Source organism: Myxocyprinus asiaticus, chromosome 23 (assembly GCF_019703515.2).
Source record: "Myxocyprinus asiaticus isolate MX2 ecotype Aquarium Trade chromosome 23, UBuf_Myxa_2, whole genome shotgun sequence".
Classification (NCBI taxonomy): domain Eukaryota; kingdom Metazoa; phylum Chordata; class Actinopteri; order Cypriniformes; family Catostomidae; genus Myxocyprinus; species Myxocyprinus asiaticus.
Window position 1 is genome coordinate 44,195,001 of NC_059366.1, and position 14,832 is coordinate 44,209,832.

The 14,832-nt window shown below is 36.5% G+C and overlaps 2 protein-coding genes across 2 annotated transcripts in view; both read left to right on the forward strand.

Moving 5' to 3' along the window:
- The window catches only part of LOC127414395 (keratinocyte proline-rich protein-like), a 401,795-nt gene that overhangs the window by 43,480 nt on the left and 343,483 nt on the right, over positions 1–14,832 (forward strand). The gene's annotated exons all lie outside the window — the stretch shown is intronic.
- LOC127414356 (signal-induced proliferation-associated 1-like protein 2) overlaps positions 712–14,832 on the forward strand; it is a 180,240-nt gene continuing 166,119 nt past the window's right edge. The window contains exon 1 of the mRNA XM_051652329.1: positions 712–835. The gene's annotated coding sequence lies outside the window, so the exon portion shown is untranslated. The remainder of the gene's footprint in view (positions 836–14,832) is intronic.

The window sequence follows — 14,832 nt, forward strand, 5'->3', positions numbered from 1 at the left end:
TATATGCTTTTTGTTTTCATCTTTATCTTTTTATTTAATTTGTTGCATCACCTTGTGGAATACTAAAATAGTTTCTTTGTACCCAAGAGCGTAGCCAGGAAATTACTTTTGGGTGGGCCTCAATAAAAAATGGAAGAGCATAAAAACAATGTCTACAACTTTTCCAGAAAAGTTGAAAGGCGCACATTTAAACCATTCTTTCACACTTCCAGAAAGCAGAATTTATGCATTTTTAACTATTTTATAAATATATATTTGAAGTCAACAAATAATCTCTAATATTCTGGGTGGGCCTGGGTCTAATTTGGGCCCACCCTTGGCTATGCCACAAATTGTACCTATGCACTGACAATAAAGAACTGGAATTTTAATTGCTCATTGTTTTCCCTCAATCCTCCAGTTGGGGCCACTATTACTCCATGTTCACATTATGGTTGTTTGCAAATAAATTTCCATCAGCAATAATATTTAATCCTTAAATATAACAAAGCACCATACTCTCATCTTAAATTACCTGGTGCGAAAACAATGAAAATACCTAGTAAAACTTCAGTGTCTATTTAAGGCTGTTTATATATGCCAGCCCTCCCTGTGAACAAGTGAGTGGGCGGAGTCTTGGTAGCGGCTGGACCAATCATCAGCCACGGTGGGCGGAGCCACAGACCGGCTTCATGTCAGCAGAGCAGACGCTAGTAGTTGGATGTGAGTGAGTGGAGGTGAAACACTCAAGCTGCCGGGACAATTCAAAAGCAATGACTACATTAGTACTGACTGACAGTTTAAAAGGAATGACTACATTATTACATCATGGGAATTTGTGAAACATCCGCTGAAGGTAAGGGCATCTTTGCTCACTTTTTGCGATTAGCTCTTATTAGTGCACACTGACAGAGAGTTGTAGTGTTTTATGTATTAAAACGGTTCTTGGTTGCAAAGTAAACTGCAAGGATTTAGTTTCTTTTAGTTTAGGTTTTCCCGGTTTGGTCACATTAACACTGCCTTTGTCTCAAAACCCAGCGAGTTGCCTACTACCTGGACAGCATCATGTTTTGGGGCATCATAGTAGTCATGTGCAGCAGTTTTGGGGAATTGTTCGGAGTCAGTCAGCGCTTATAATGACCAAAAGTGCGGATTATGTAGGTAGTACACTCGATTTTAGGTCACAGCCGTACTGTTTGGCATATTTGTCCTCACCATTGTTTAGGACGTGCGTCCTTGAAACGATGCTTGCAGGGGCGTTGCAATCATCTCAAAAGTGAGGGGGACAAAACGATTAGCGCAAGACGAACATAATTATATAAGATACATTTTTAAGGCTCTCAATCGATTACATTTTTTTTTTTATTGAATTAATTACAAGACCAGGGAATTTTAACTTTTGCATTTACTCTTTTAGACACTTGCTGTATGAAAGACACAGCATAAACACATGCAGCCAACTTTGATTTAATTGAAAGTGGGGTCCCCCTCATCCCCCGCGTATTCTACGCCCATGAATTCAGGTGAGGGTGTCTGTGCCTAGCCTAGCGACTGGCACCATTACTGTCTTTACTATGGGCTGTTTTAACCTATGGAAGTGTTAGGTTCAAATGTACTTTTAAATGACAAAAAGGGAATAACGGCAGTCAAAAGAAAGTCGATTTTTCAAGAAACAGGCTGACGACATAACCACTAGAGGGCTCCTGTGTGTCCCTATGGAATAGCAATCCAGTTAAAGGGATAGTTCACCTAAAAAAATGAAAATTCTCTCATTTACTCACCCTCATGCCATCCCAGATGTGTATGACTTTATTTCTTCTGCTGAACTCAAATTAAGGTTTTAGAGAATGTCTAAGCTCTTTAGGTCCATACAATGCAAGTGAATAGTGACAAACTTTGAAGCTCGAAAAAAGCAAATACAGGCAGAATAAAAGTAATCCAAAAGCTTCTGAAGCGATCCAATTGATTTTGGGTGAGAACAGACCAAAATGTAACTCCTTTTTCACAGTACATCTTGCCATTGCAGTCTCTAGGTGCAATCATGATTTCAAGCTTGATTACACTTCCTAGCACTTGATGCATGAGTAGAGCGGTAGATGGCGCTATAGGAATTGCAATCGAGCTTGAAATCATTATCGCCAAGGAGATTTTTATTTTGGTCTGTTCTCATCCAAAATCGACTGGATTGCTTCAGAAGACATTGATTTAACCACTGGAGTCGTATGGATTACTTTTATGCTGCCTTAATGTGCTTTTGAGAGCTTCAAAGTTCTGGTCACCATTCACTTACATTGTATGGACCAACAGAGCTGAGATATTCTTCTAAAAATCTTCATTTGTGTTCTGCTGAAGAAAGAAAGTCACACACATCTGGGATGGCATGAGGGTGAGTAAATAACAAGAGAAGTTTAATTTTGGGTGAACTATCCCTTTAAATAATGGCATTATTGTCAAATAATGGCATCTGAACTATCTGTACCATATGATGGTATCTTTTTCTACATACCCTTTACAAGCTTTACAGTCTTTGCAAGCAGGATTAAAAATTAGATGTTCTTGAACTAAATATCTAAAAATTGCACTTCAAATGAAACGAAAAAGCAATTAAAATAACGAAGTGTTAAAAAATCCTTCCATTTGCCATCACGCAAGTGTCCAGTCGGCATCGGGATATTCGCCCAGCCCTAATGTAGGTACTATGGTAATTCCATGTTATTTTGGGCATGTACTGAGGTAATTCCATGTTTTTTTTGGTGTTTTTTTCCCTAGGTAATTCCTTGGTTTTTGTATGGTGTACTATTAAGATTGATATCTAAATAGTATAGTATTGAGATAATCATTCAATACTGTGTTGTATATCATAGTACCATCGTACTACCATCATACCATCACTGTACAACACCACCACCATTTTTGTAGGGGAAGAAAAGATCACAGCCTGTGATTCCTCATGCTTAATGAGCTGTCATTTTTATGCAAAAAAAAGAAAGAAAGCATCATAAATACTTTGCAAAGAGGCGTGTAGACATTGGTCTTATAAAGAACTTGTCAGTATGAGTGGATTACCTCTTCGGAACAGCCAATGCATATCAGATTATGGTCAGATAATTGCACATTTTATTGAGCAGTTTACACAGCCTAGTCCTTTTCAAGGTTAAACAAGTGGTTTTCTTCATAGCCGTATTGTTGTGTGAGGACAAAGTCATCATCATGGGGAGAAAAACCCTTCTCTGTTTAGTTGTTTTATTCTGGCAAATAAAATTATCATCAGTTTCTCAGAGGTAGCTGAATAAAAAAACACCTGCGACGCGTTCACCTTTCATAGACTCAAATTTGCATTTTTTCATAAAGCGTAACGACATGTTTTTGTTAACAGTTCTGACAGTTGGGGGTTTATGCAGCCATTTGCATAGAGCTCATCTCGTCAACATTAGCCAATGTGTGTTAAAAATAGTCTTATGACAGACTTTGTTGTTAATAGAGTTGTTGTAGACTGTTTGTTTATATATGTGAAATTTGAGTATTAATTCATTGTGATTGATGTGTTTAAGCTTCCTCTGTCGCCTTGCATTCCCATGGAAGAAACGATACATTTGTTTTCCCATCCCTTAGTTTAGATGGCATGGTGATGGCATCTTCATGTCAAAGCAAGAAGTTGTGTGTAATGTAAAAATAATATCTAGTAGGAATGCCCAGATACATGGCTGGGTCTGTCTTTGTTGATTAAATGTCGTGGCTGATATATCAGTGCACCACTAATGTATAAGCTGAAACAGTTGCAGTTTTTTGATGCATGGGTCACAGGTCTGCTCTTACGTGGTTACCGACAGCAGGGAAAAATACAATGCTAAATGCAACTACCCTTATAATTGGGCGTAGTAGGCTTATCTACTTTTTTTTCTTTCTCCCCAATTTGAAATGCCCAATGTGCTCTAAGTCCTCGTGGTGGTGTAGTGACTCGCCTCAATCCGGGTGGCGGAGGACGAACTCAGTTGTCTCCGCGTCTGAGACCGTCAATCCGCGCATCTTATCACGTGGCTCGTTGAGCGCATTACTGCAGAGACATAGCACGTGTGGAGGCTTCACGCTATTCTCCGCGGCATCCACGCTCAACTCACCACATGCTCCACCGAGAGCGAACCACATTATAGTGACCACGAGGAGGTTAGTCCATGCGACTCTACCCTCCCTAGCAACCGGGCCAATTTGGTTGCTTAGGAGACCTGTCTGGAGTCACTCAGCACGCCCTGGATTCGAACTCACGACTCCAGGTGTGGTAGTCAGTGTCTTTACCTGCTGAGCTACCCAGGCCCCGGATTATCTACTTTTAAAAGAGATGATAAAACGTTTCTCATATATTTTGTTGTTGACATCAAAGGTCGTGCATCCAATCAGGCTTCTGTGTTTTGGCACAAATGTTTGTGTCACTTGGTGGAGACTAGCCAAATAAGGCAGATGCCATCATTGACAGGTGGTGTGACATGCTCCAAAAATTATTAACAAAATCACACCACATAGACAATTAATGAATATAGTTTCACTTGCAATGAGGATAAACATGGTTTGTGCCACCCACAATTAGTTTTATGCTGTGAATTATTGGCTGAAACCATCTAAATTCAAGAGATCTTTCTAAACCAAACATTTACGCTATAAAGGCAAGCCTATGAAATCTAGTTTTCCACTTGTACTGTACTTTTTACAATTTGATTTTGGTGGTGTGCTGGGTCGCCACTTGATGTCCAATGTAAAATCTGGGCCCTGAAGCAAAATCACTGAAGAACCACTGATTTAGTGATTAAGAAATGGAAATTTGAATTCAGCTGCATCATTTGCAAGGCCTACTTCCTTTGTTCCAATTTAGTGACAGAATACAAAGAGATTGATAACATTTTTCAACCCAACATCTCTCAAACAAATCTGAGCATCACTTCTAATCTGCTGAATGTAGGAAAAGAAGATCTTGAGATTTGCTGATGTGGCCCAAAGGATGCCAAGACAACTGTTTCTCGCCGTTATCACCCTCATCGGGTTTGCCCAGAAAAGACGAAACGGACACAGAATAAAACGGATTAGTAGAGTCCATCTGCTTCGTGCTTTACTGGCATTCACAGAGTTGGGCATCCCTGATTCAGTAACAACTGGCCATTTTTTTCCCCCTGTTAAAACTGTCTTTCCTTTTTATTTTTTAGTTCCTTATTGGTGCTTGCTAAGGCACTATTACACCGTTTGTGCTATGGACATGATTGATACCTCAAAACACGCAGCTTCTTGAGGAAAGGTGTGTTTTTGTTTAATGGACAAAAACAAAACAAAACAACCCCCCCCCCCCCCCCCCCCAAAAAAAGCACAAAATCGGATAGATTTACAATGAAAAAGAGACCCAAGCCATATCTAGAGACCAGAATATCATAAAGACTCGAGGGTGAACTCTTGGACTCAGCAACCATTCAGAACACCCTAGCACATAGCAATGCCCTGGCAACCACCCACAACATCTTAGCAGCCTGGCAACAATTTTTGCATGGGCAAATATCAATAACATGATCAGATAATGTAAAAATCTAGTTTATTGTTTGGTCAGTCAACATTTGGTTTCATGTTGACAGACTTCATACTTGCTAATGGACATCAGCTACAACTGGCATCATCAGATCAAATCTCTGCCAGCTGCTAGTTGACAGCAGAAGAGGCTTGTTTGTTTATTTGAACTGTATTTTTGTAGCAGTTGTCATTTGGCTAAGATGCAAGTATCAATACATTATTCTATGTTAATCTATTCAGAAAACTCTATAAAGTCGGCTTTCTGCCAGTGGCTTTTGGGGCTAAATGTAGAGCATTCTGTTGTTTTGTCCAAACAATAGCGGACTGGTGATATTGTGCATATTATATTGCATAGCCTACATGTATTTTGTTACATGTTTATTGTTTACATTCACAATTTTTACTATTTACAAACACGTACAATGATATGTAGAAAAAGTGCTAAAATGGGAGTTCACTGAGCGTCTTGTGTGAGCACATATTAATGATAGCGGAGTCACAGTGCTTCATTACCGCATCCATGCTATGTGCAACTAGAATGATATGTTACTTTTTTTAGTGGTTTTTGATCAACAACTGATTGTAAAGAACAAAGAAGATGTTAAAAGTGATATTATTCAATGACACATCTATTGCGTGGATCTTGTCTTTGGACACACATTATACAGATCTAGGGGTGGGCGATATGACCAAAATCCTTTATCATGATATGAGTAATTTTATATCACGATAATGATATACTATATCACGATATAGTTACACTTTTCTGAAAAATCAATAAAATTGTATTATATATTAAGCCATGCCGCAATGTGTAATTTTGAGTAATCCAGTCTAGGGTTGCTCTGATACCAACATTTTGGCTTCTGTACGATACCAGCCCTGGTACCTTGGTATCGATACTAACTCAATACTTAGGTAACAAATAAAAAAAGATACAAATTGTAAATATCAAATGAAAATATAATAATTTAGAAATAATTAATTTTTTGTTGAAAACAAAAAATATGCACAACAGAGCTTTACAGTATTAATGAAAACATTAAATGAAAACAATCTGATTGCCTGAGGCTGCCATGGCTGAATCACAACATGCTGATATTCAGTACACTTGCTTTTGTGATATTACAGATAATAATACTAATAATATAACCGTTTAATATTATATTATTGTTATTATGAGTATTATTGCGACTACTTTGAATATTACACTTATTAATGTCGTAATGTCTTCAATTTTACGCATCCAGTTAAATAAAGCTCTCATTTCAGCTGGACTTTTATTTTGAAAGATCTTTGAAGTTCTTCCTGTTTGCGACGCGTTCGTTATATCAAACTTCCCGCGACTTGTGAGCTGAAATCTCCGAGCTGCAACGGTGAAAAAGGTCATTTGAGAGTACACTAAACTCACTGCACTGCGTCTCTGCTGATGGATACTACTGGACACACTGCATGAAAATCAAGCATTAGTAGTGTGTGTTGTGTGTGTGTGTGTTGTGTGTGTGTGTGTGGGTGTGTGTGAAGGAGATGACAGAGCAGAGCCTCTCATTCATTCTGTTGCATGCATGTGACTGTATATTATTTCATTAGATGACATCCTTCTGCTGTTTAATGATCACACTTGGCCATATCGAGTCTTTTTTTTTTTTATTTATTATTTTCAAATAGTCTTTGATTTAATCTAAAAATTCTCACATTACATTACATTTAGCTAATGGCAGCATACTTTAATATGGTACCGAAATTAACAAGATGATATCGTACCATTTTAAATTTTTTGGTATCACGATATTTCATTAGTACCGGTTTACGGCGCAACCCTAATCCAGTCAGTGAATTAAATACTTTATAAATGAAAACTTCTTCATCTTATATAATTTTCTCTTTATTTTGAACTTGACAAACATAGCTTCAGTCTGATGATGTGCACCAATTTTCTTTTTCTTTTTATTATTGTTGTTGTTGTTGTTGTTGTTATTATGATTATTGTTATAACCTTCCTCAAGAAACTTTTTCCTGATATCAAACATCACTCAAACAGAATTTTAGAAAGGCTTTTGATGTGTCTCACGTGCAGCTCTGACCACTGATATATACGCGCACATGGATATATCGACATACACAATGTACAAACCTTGCAAATCGCTGTTTTCTGCACCGTATCGTGTTTTCTAAAGCCAAACCAGTTCCACACCACAGAGAACACACTTTTCCCTTCATAATCTCCTCTCATCTTCTCATTCAAATGAATTTGAGGAACAAGCAGTCCTTTTGCCTTCCTGTAATGTGTACGTGTTATGTGCTGTGCACCTTTCTCGTGTGGTAATTTTGTGTTACCGCGATAGAGACGATAATCCAAAATGTATACCGCTTGGTGAGCTAAATATGAACATTTACCAGCCAGTGGCTAATCATAAATTTTTAGTCGCGTAGTGCGAAATTTAGTTGCATATGCAAGTGATTTACACGTATTGTAGAGGGTTGCCGCATAGATCCACCTTGGGATTGAAGAATTGAGACTGAGACCGTTCAAACGAAGATTGGGATGCATCGGTAAAGCAATATTTTTACCCAGCCCTACCAGCCTGGTCATTATTTTTGCAATTTGGTTCAGTTACAGGTGCTAACAGCAGCTTTAAATAACTTAAAAATGAACTTTTTATTGGCTGTAGATTATTTAGCAGTCATGTTAAAAAATGCAGCATGATTTATGCTTGATTTTGTCTTTTGGAATGGGCAGGATGGTACATTTTAATAAACTGTGCTTCTGTTAGACACACTTTGTTTGCACCTCTGTGTTTTTGTTTACCACAGTTAAAAGTGCTTGACTCCTACGACATTATTGGACTATGATTTGTTTACTAACGTTAAGTGGCTTCTTGTGTTCTACACACTGTGGAAATGTTTGTTTTATTTGCTCATCTGTTTGTAACGCTCTCTTTAACCTCTGGCTGTATTCTGTATTCTGATACTTGGCTTGAACGTTTGCCATTGTTCCTAGCAAAAGGACGCGAGTACACACATGAAATGTAAGCAGACGTATAGCCATCACTCAGTCAATTATGTTTTGACCCACCCACCAAACACATGCACGTGTCCATTTCCAGCACTGGGGTGAAGGAGACACCCTGACTGGGTTACTTTCAAGCTGTAGTGATTCTTTGCACGATTATTAAAATGAGGAGCTTTACTGGACGGGGGAGTTTCTGTTCACTGCTTATTTTGCCTATTGCTGAATTTCCATCCAAAATGTTTCACATTTTTTAAGTGCATTTAAAAAAAACATCCACTACGTAATACGCATCATCATGATGGAGCAGCTGAATGTCCTCTCCCTGCTTTGGGGACAGTTTTATTTGCAAGATTGGAGCAAGTATTTCATTTTATTAAATGCATCCATGAGACACCGCTGAATAAGTGTAATATCTGATATGATGTGGGCTGAAATAGCTGCGATGCCCAAACACCGCCAGTCTCCGCATACCTGGGAGTGCCCGCTCGATATAATAGGACGCAGATGGTTCAATAACCAGAGAAGAACCTCAGAATTAAATTGTTCTTGACCCAGCCCATTAGCGCTTTGAGCGTGAAATTTCACCAAACCCACTTGCGCCTAGACTTGGCGCAAGTGGGCGCAAGTTCTGTCATATACTCGGCCTAATGCCGTGACTTTTTTCTTCTGTTAAACACAAAAGTCTTCACAGTTTTTTTGCCATATAATGAAAGTGAATGTTTCAGTGAATGTAAGTTAAACATTTTCTTTTTTTGTTTCACTGAAGATAAGTCATACGGGTTTGGTGCAATATTAGGCTGATAAAATAATGACAGAATTTTCATTTTGGTTGAATGAAAATGAATGAAAATCCCTTTAACGATGAAGTGTGTATTTATGCATCAAGGACCAAAGTGGAAGAACAATTGTTGCCTACTACTTTTGAAGCCATTTTTTTTTTGTAGATGCATTTGGATGCGTCATATACTGTAGCTTGATATATATTTTCCCCTCGTTTTTCCTGTCTTGTAGCCTTGTTGCAACATGTGTTAGTGATGCATATTTGTAGTCGATTAAACCAGTGTAATCCAACAGGCCATATGCCACATGTGATCTGGCGTTGGCTAATGGACGGATGCTCTCTCTCTGTTGCAGCCCATTATTAACACATTTCAACATTGTTGTGTTAATGGAGATGAAATTCAATAGGATGGCTTCTTGGATCTCTGCTCTCCTGTCTGGGTAGTCTGCTGCAGTGCTGGGTGGACGATGGTATAAACTATGCAAATGTAGAAATGTGTGGAAGAAAGGAACATAAAGGGATGTTTTAAAGGAACATTACGGGTTCAGTACAAGTTAAGCTCAATCAACAGCATTTGTGGCATAATGTTGGTTACCACAAGGTAAACATAAGGGTTTAAACAAGATTTAAGGCTTTTCGTCATCATGGCAACAAATTTGTCAAATTGGGTATAACTTTATTTAGAAATGGTTAGTATGTGATTTTATCACACTAAAATACACACATTGTTTACATCTTGTGACTATACTTTTGAAACTGTGAGAAAGTGAGTATATTAACGTTTACTGATTGGCCACATTCACTTCCATTGTAAGTGCCTTACTGTAACACAGATATTGCTTTTTGTTTAAGAAAAGAAGGGGCAAGTCGGATTAAAATTTTAATCAAAATTATTCCAGAAATGCAGTTGATTGACTTAACTTGTATTAAATAAGGAATATTTCATTAATATATATATATATATATATATATATATATATATATATATATATATATATATAAATATAATATATATAAATATAATATAATATATATATATATCAGTGAGCAGGATAATTTAATTGATATGCGGTAATATCAGCTATTTTACCACAGGTTTGAATGTTTTACATCATTTCTAATTAACTTTTTGACTTCAAAATTTCGTTTTAATGGACTAACAGTGAGCGAGACATTTTTTTCAAAGTACAAATACTTTGAGGATATATAAGTTGCATGCATAATATAATTATTAAAGAATTAGCAATATTTTGTCTAAAATAGTTTTAAATGGAGTATAGCAAGTCACACTGCATACCAACTTCCTGAAAGTATTTAATGTCAGCTATGTATATTTTTCCGTTTGGTGGCCTCACCAACTGTGCAAACTGTGACTGTACTATCTTTCACAGCGATTGTGCAAATAGGAAAAGGGAAACGGCTGAGTCGAGAGAAAGTGAATAAATCAGAGTCCACGAGAGGCCACATACCTCCTCTCTTTCTCTCAGACACTCGCCTGTCACAATGGGGCAGAGGTATGCACTCTAAATCCCCTCTTATCTCCAATGTGAGGTCGGGAGCATCAGGGTCAGTGCCCTGATTGTCTAGAGTCGCTGGACAAAACAGAGTGGGTTAACCCCTGTTTCGCCTGTGGCCTCTGAGTCCAGCTACAACAGGGTCAATGACACAATGAACACTGGCAAACAATGATTCAGATTCTCTAAATCCTGACTCAAACTCAGAGGCCACTTGGTTTGATTTTATTTACTGAAAACTATAATTGGGAAAGCTGTTCGTCCATTGCATCAAAGATTAAAAAGCTTATTATAAAGGTCAGTAACGTGAAGCAATTTGTTTTGTCTGCATCTATTAAGTTACTCAAAAATACATTCAAAATGCAATTTACACAAAACAGTAATTTACCTCTACTATGATGAAAATGTTTCAGTTTCTGAGTTCAAATTCATTTTAGTATTTTTTCTGGGGCTTAAAGTAAAAAAAGTGGTGTAACCGTCCAAAGATCTAGCTATTTCTAAGTCTAATTAAATGCTGAAATTCTTTAAAAAGGAAATTGGCATAAGTAGTTTCAAATAAACTATATAATTATTAAAATATTATTAATATCTGAAAAAAGTTTGTCCACCAGATCAAGGTCAGGTGGTGTAACCAACATGCAGGTAGCCATTCTGCTGTATATATATATATATATATATATATATATATATATATATATATATATATATATATATATATATATATATATATATATATAAATAAATAAAATTAAAAACTCATGACAGTGTATAAAAAAAAAAATCAGATATTTAGAAATTTTTATAAAAAGGCACATCATATTCAGGTCAAATGGTGTAACCCTAATATTTGTAAAAATATTTTTTACCTTGAAAAATATGTTTGAAAACTTTTAAATTGATTATTTAAATTGTGTACACTGATGTTTATTCAAGGTGCAAGAGAAGTATTTTAATACATTTTACTTGATGGTTAAACCACATGGCATTTTTACAATCATTAATTATTATTATTATTTTTTTTTTTGGAAAATGCTATGTGTTTTTTAATTTTTTATTTATGAAACCAACATTGTCTCTAAGGTTTAATTTCTGTGATTCTTTAAATAGTATTTCCGGTGTGACAGATATGAGGTCATAAAAGGTGCATGGATAGTAATTATAAGGAAGTATTTTAACATAAAAATTACACTTCACCTTTAGTTCCAAAGCAAACTAAAGGATTTTTTCCCTGGTCCTATAAACCAACCTGAGCATTTACTGTATCATTTCATATGTTTTTGATTGTAGGGTCAAAAGCTATTCTAAGTAATGAAATCCATTTTCCTCACTGCATGCAGCACTTTGTGATAAATTTTGCAGGATTAAATGCATGTAAGCCTTATGTCGGTCTTACCCTACATTCAGTTGAGCCGTGTATCTCGTTCATGCTTAAGATCATAAGTGGGTCATAACATATTGGCCCCCCATACTCATCCTCACCATATATCAAGACCACCAGACCAGAGGGATGGTCTCATCTGCTACATCACTGGTTCTAGTCCATTGTTACTGGTTCCCTTTTAGGGGTGGGCGATATACCAGTAGACATGATAAGCCGGTATTAATTTGGCAACCGGTTACATTTTGGATTATCGTCTGCATTGCGGTAACGCAAAACCGTGTGGCATGAAATGTGCACCTCATTCTATTCACGTAACACGTACGCGGTACATATTCTTTCGGAGAAACGGAGGAGGAAGGTGGAGTGGCTTTACATGAGACTGAGAGAATTATAGAAGCAGGGTTTTTCAGGCACTGACCATTTTTCAGTGGCCGCCCAAGTGAAATTTTGAGCCGCCGAAGCAAATTCAATGACAGTCTTCTCACGTTCTAAATATGCTTCTCATCAGACACACATGAATTTCATGCACACTATCTCTGAAACATGAAAGTGTGTGCGAGTCCAGCAGGCTTCTAGATTGAGCTCCACAGACACTTGCACTACTCAACCCGGTTTCTGTGTTGTGGCACAAACTTCAAAACTAATGTGACCCATTTGATTTCTACTAAGTTCTACTAAGAAACATGCTAAGTTGAAATACAGGCTTCTCCATTAACAATGCTACAGCCAGTATATTCTACTTTGAAATCTCCATTCTGGGATGGAATTTCTGTTTGTGATTTGGCCTGTGTGAACCCGCCCACTGCTCATTTCCCAATAGTATTTCGACATCCAGGGTTGCCATATTTGAAACAAGTTAGTGGGCAAACACTGCCAGCAATACATCTAGCTAACATTGTCAGAGTTATAAAAAATCCACATGAGCTGGTTTATAATTTGCGAACAATAAAAACATTGCAAACGTATACATTAGCTGATCAACTTACAGCGTAAGGCTCGTCGCTTGCCATTGTCAGTTTGCTCGTTCCTGTTGCGTGTCCTCAACCTGTTAACCCATGTGAGCTTCGAGTCTGGGGAGGAGGGGGCAGGGGAGACGACTCTTTCCAATATTTTGAATTTGGACGTTTAATTTCAATGTTAAATATTGCACCTTTAATTAAGCTTTTTATCAAGGATAGAAAGAATATTTTTGTACTCATGAATTATTTCCTTTGTTGCATTGCTTTCAGAAGATGTCTTGTTTCTTGAGGGAAGTTTTATAATATTAACAGTCAACAACATCAGACTGAAAAGTGAAATTTAGCATTGTGGTAACTTTTTGATTACCACCAATTGAATTTTTTTGACTATGTTTGTCAAGTTCCAAATAAAAAGAAAATAATATAAAAGAAAATAGTTTTCATTTATAAAGTATTTAATGCAATGACTGGATTTTTCAAAAATAGGCATTACAATATGGTTATTTAATATATAAACCAATTTTTATTGATTTTATTTTGTTGTGAAAAATGCAACTATATCATGATATATATCATTATTGTGATATAAAATTAGTGATATTGTGATATAAGATCGCCCAACCCTCTTCCCTTTTATTCTCAAGTGTTCAAGCAGAACATTTCACAAATGGATATTTGTTAGGTTTCAAATGATAAAACAATAGATATATTGTTCTAAATTTAAACAAAAAGTACTGACACTTCAGTGGAAAGTGTCTAGAGTTAATGTGCTGAACTCCACCTGTGGATAGTCTGCTTGGATACCTGTGTGAACTTGAGAGGAACTGACTTCATCCATCCACTAAAATCACCTTAGTACTAGTTGATTAAAAGTCATTGAGCAAAAATGGCTCAGAAAAGTGAAGTTAGTTGTGAAAAAAGCTCTAGAAGTATTTGTTTGGAGATACCACTTTTGTTACCTAATGCAATCAAATTCAGAAATTCAGAAGTGTCCACATATTTATTAGGGCCACTGTTAAACAAGCTATAATACTAGTTAAAGTTTATTTTATTTATTAAAAAGAATGAGCCTTTAATGTGACTTAAAGTGGAGTGTGTTTTCTTAATATGAACTCCTTAAACTGGGTGTTTTCATGGATGAGAAATTTCAATTATTGTGTCAAATGGAGTGTTACCTTGACAGATGCGCAATAATGTGCCCAGGAAAATATGGTTTATGTTGGAATAAGTCACATGGGAGTTAATGCTTGATGGATTGATGTTCTAACCTCCTTCATCCGACCTTCCTATTAATGGCAAGAAAATATTAGAAATAAGATTTGCCCGTCATGCAATACAAATGGGTTAGACATCAATATTATAGCAAGCTTAAATTATACTATAATTTACTCGCCAAACTGCGCTTGGGAAAATTGCTGTCAGAATATGGAACGAATCATTACAGAGCAATTTTATTTAAACTATTTGATAGAACAATTGATTTTGCAACATGAATAGATTATTATTTAATGCAATAGTTAAATTAAACTATGTAAACAAGATATTGAATTGATTGGATCAACCTTTTTATTTTTATTTTTTTATTAAAATACAAAGTAAAGTCTTGGTCAAAGTATTTCTTGCAAGGAGTATTGCAAGGAATTAATTGGTATGGGCCTTTT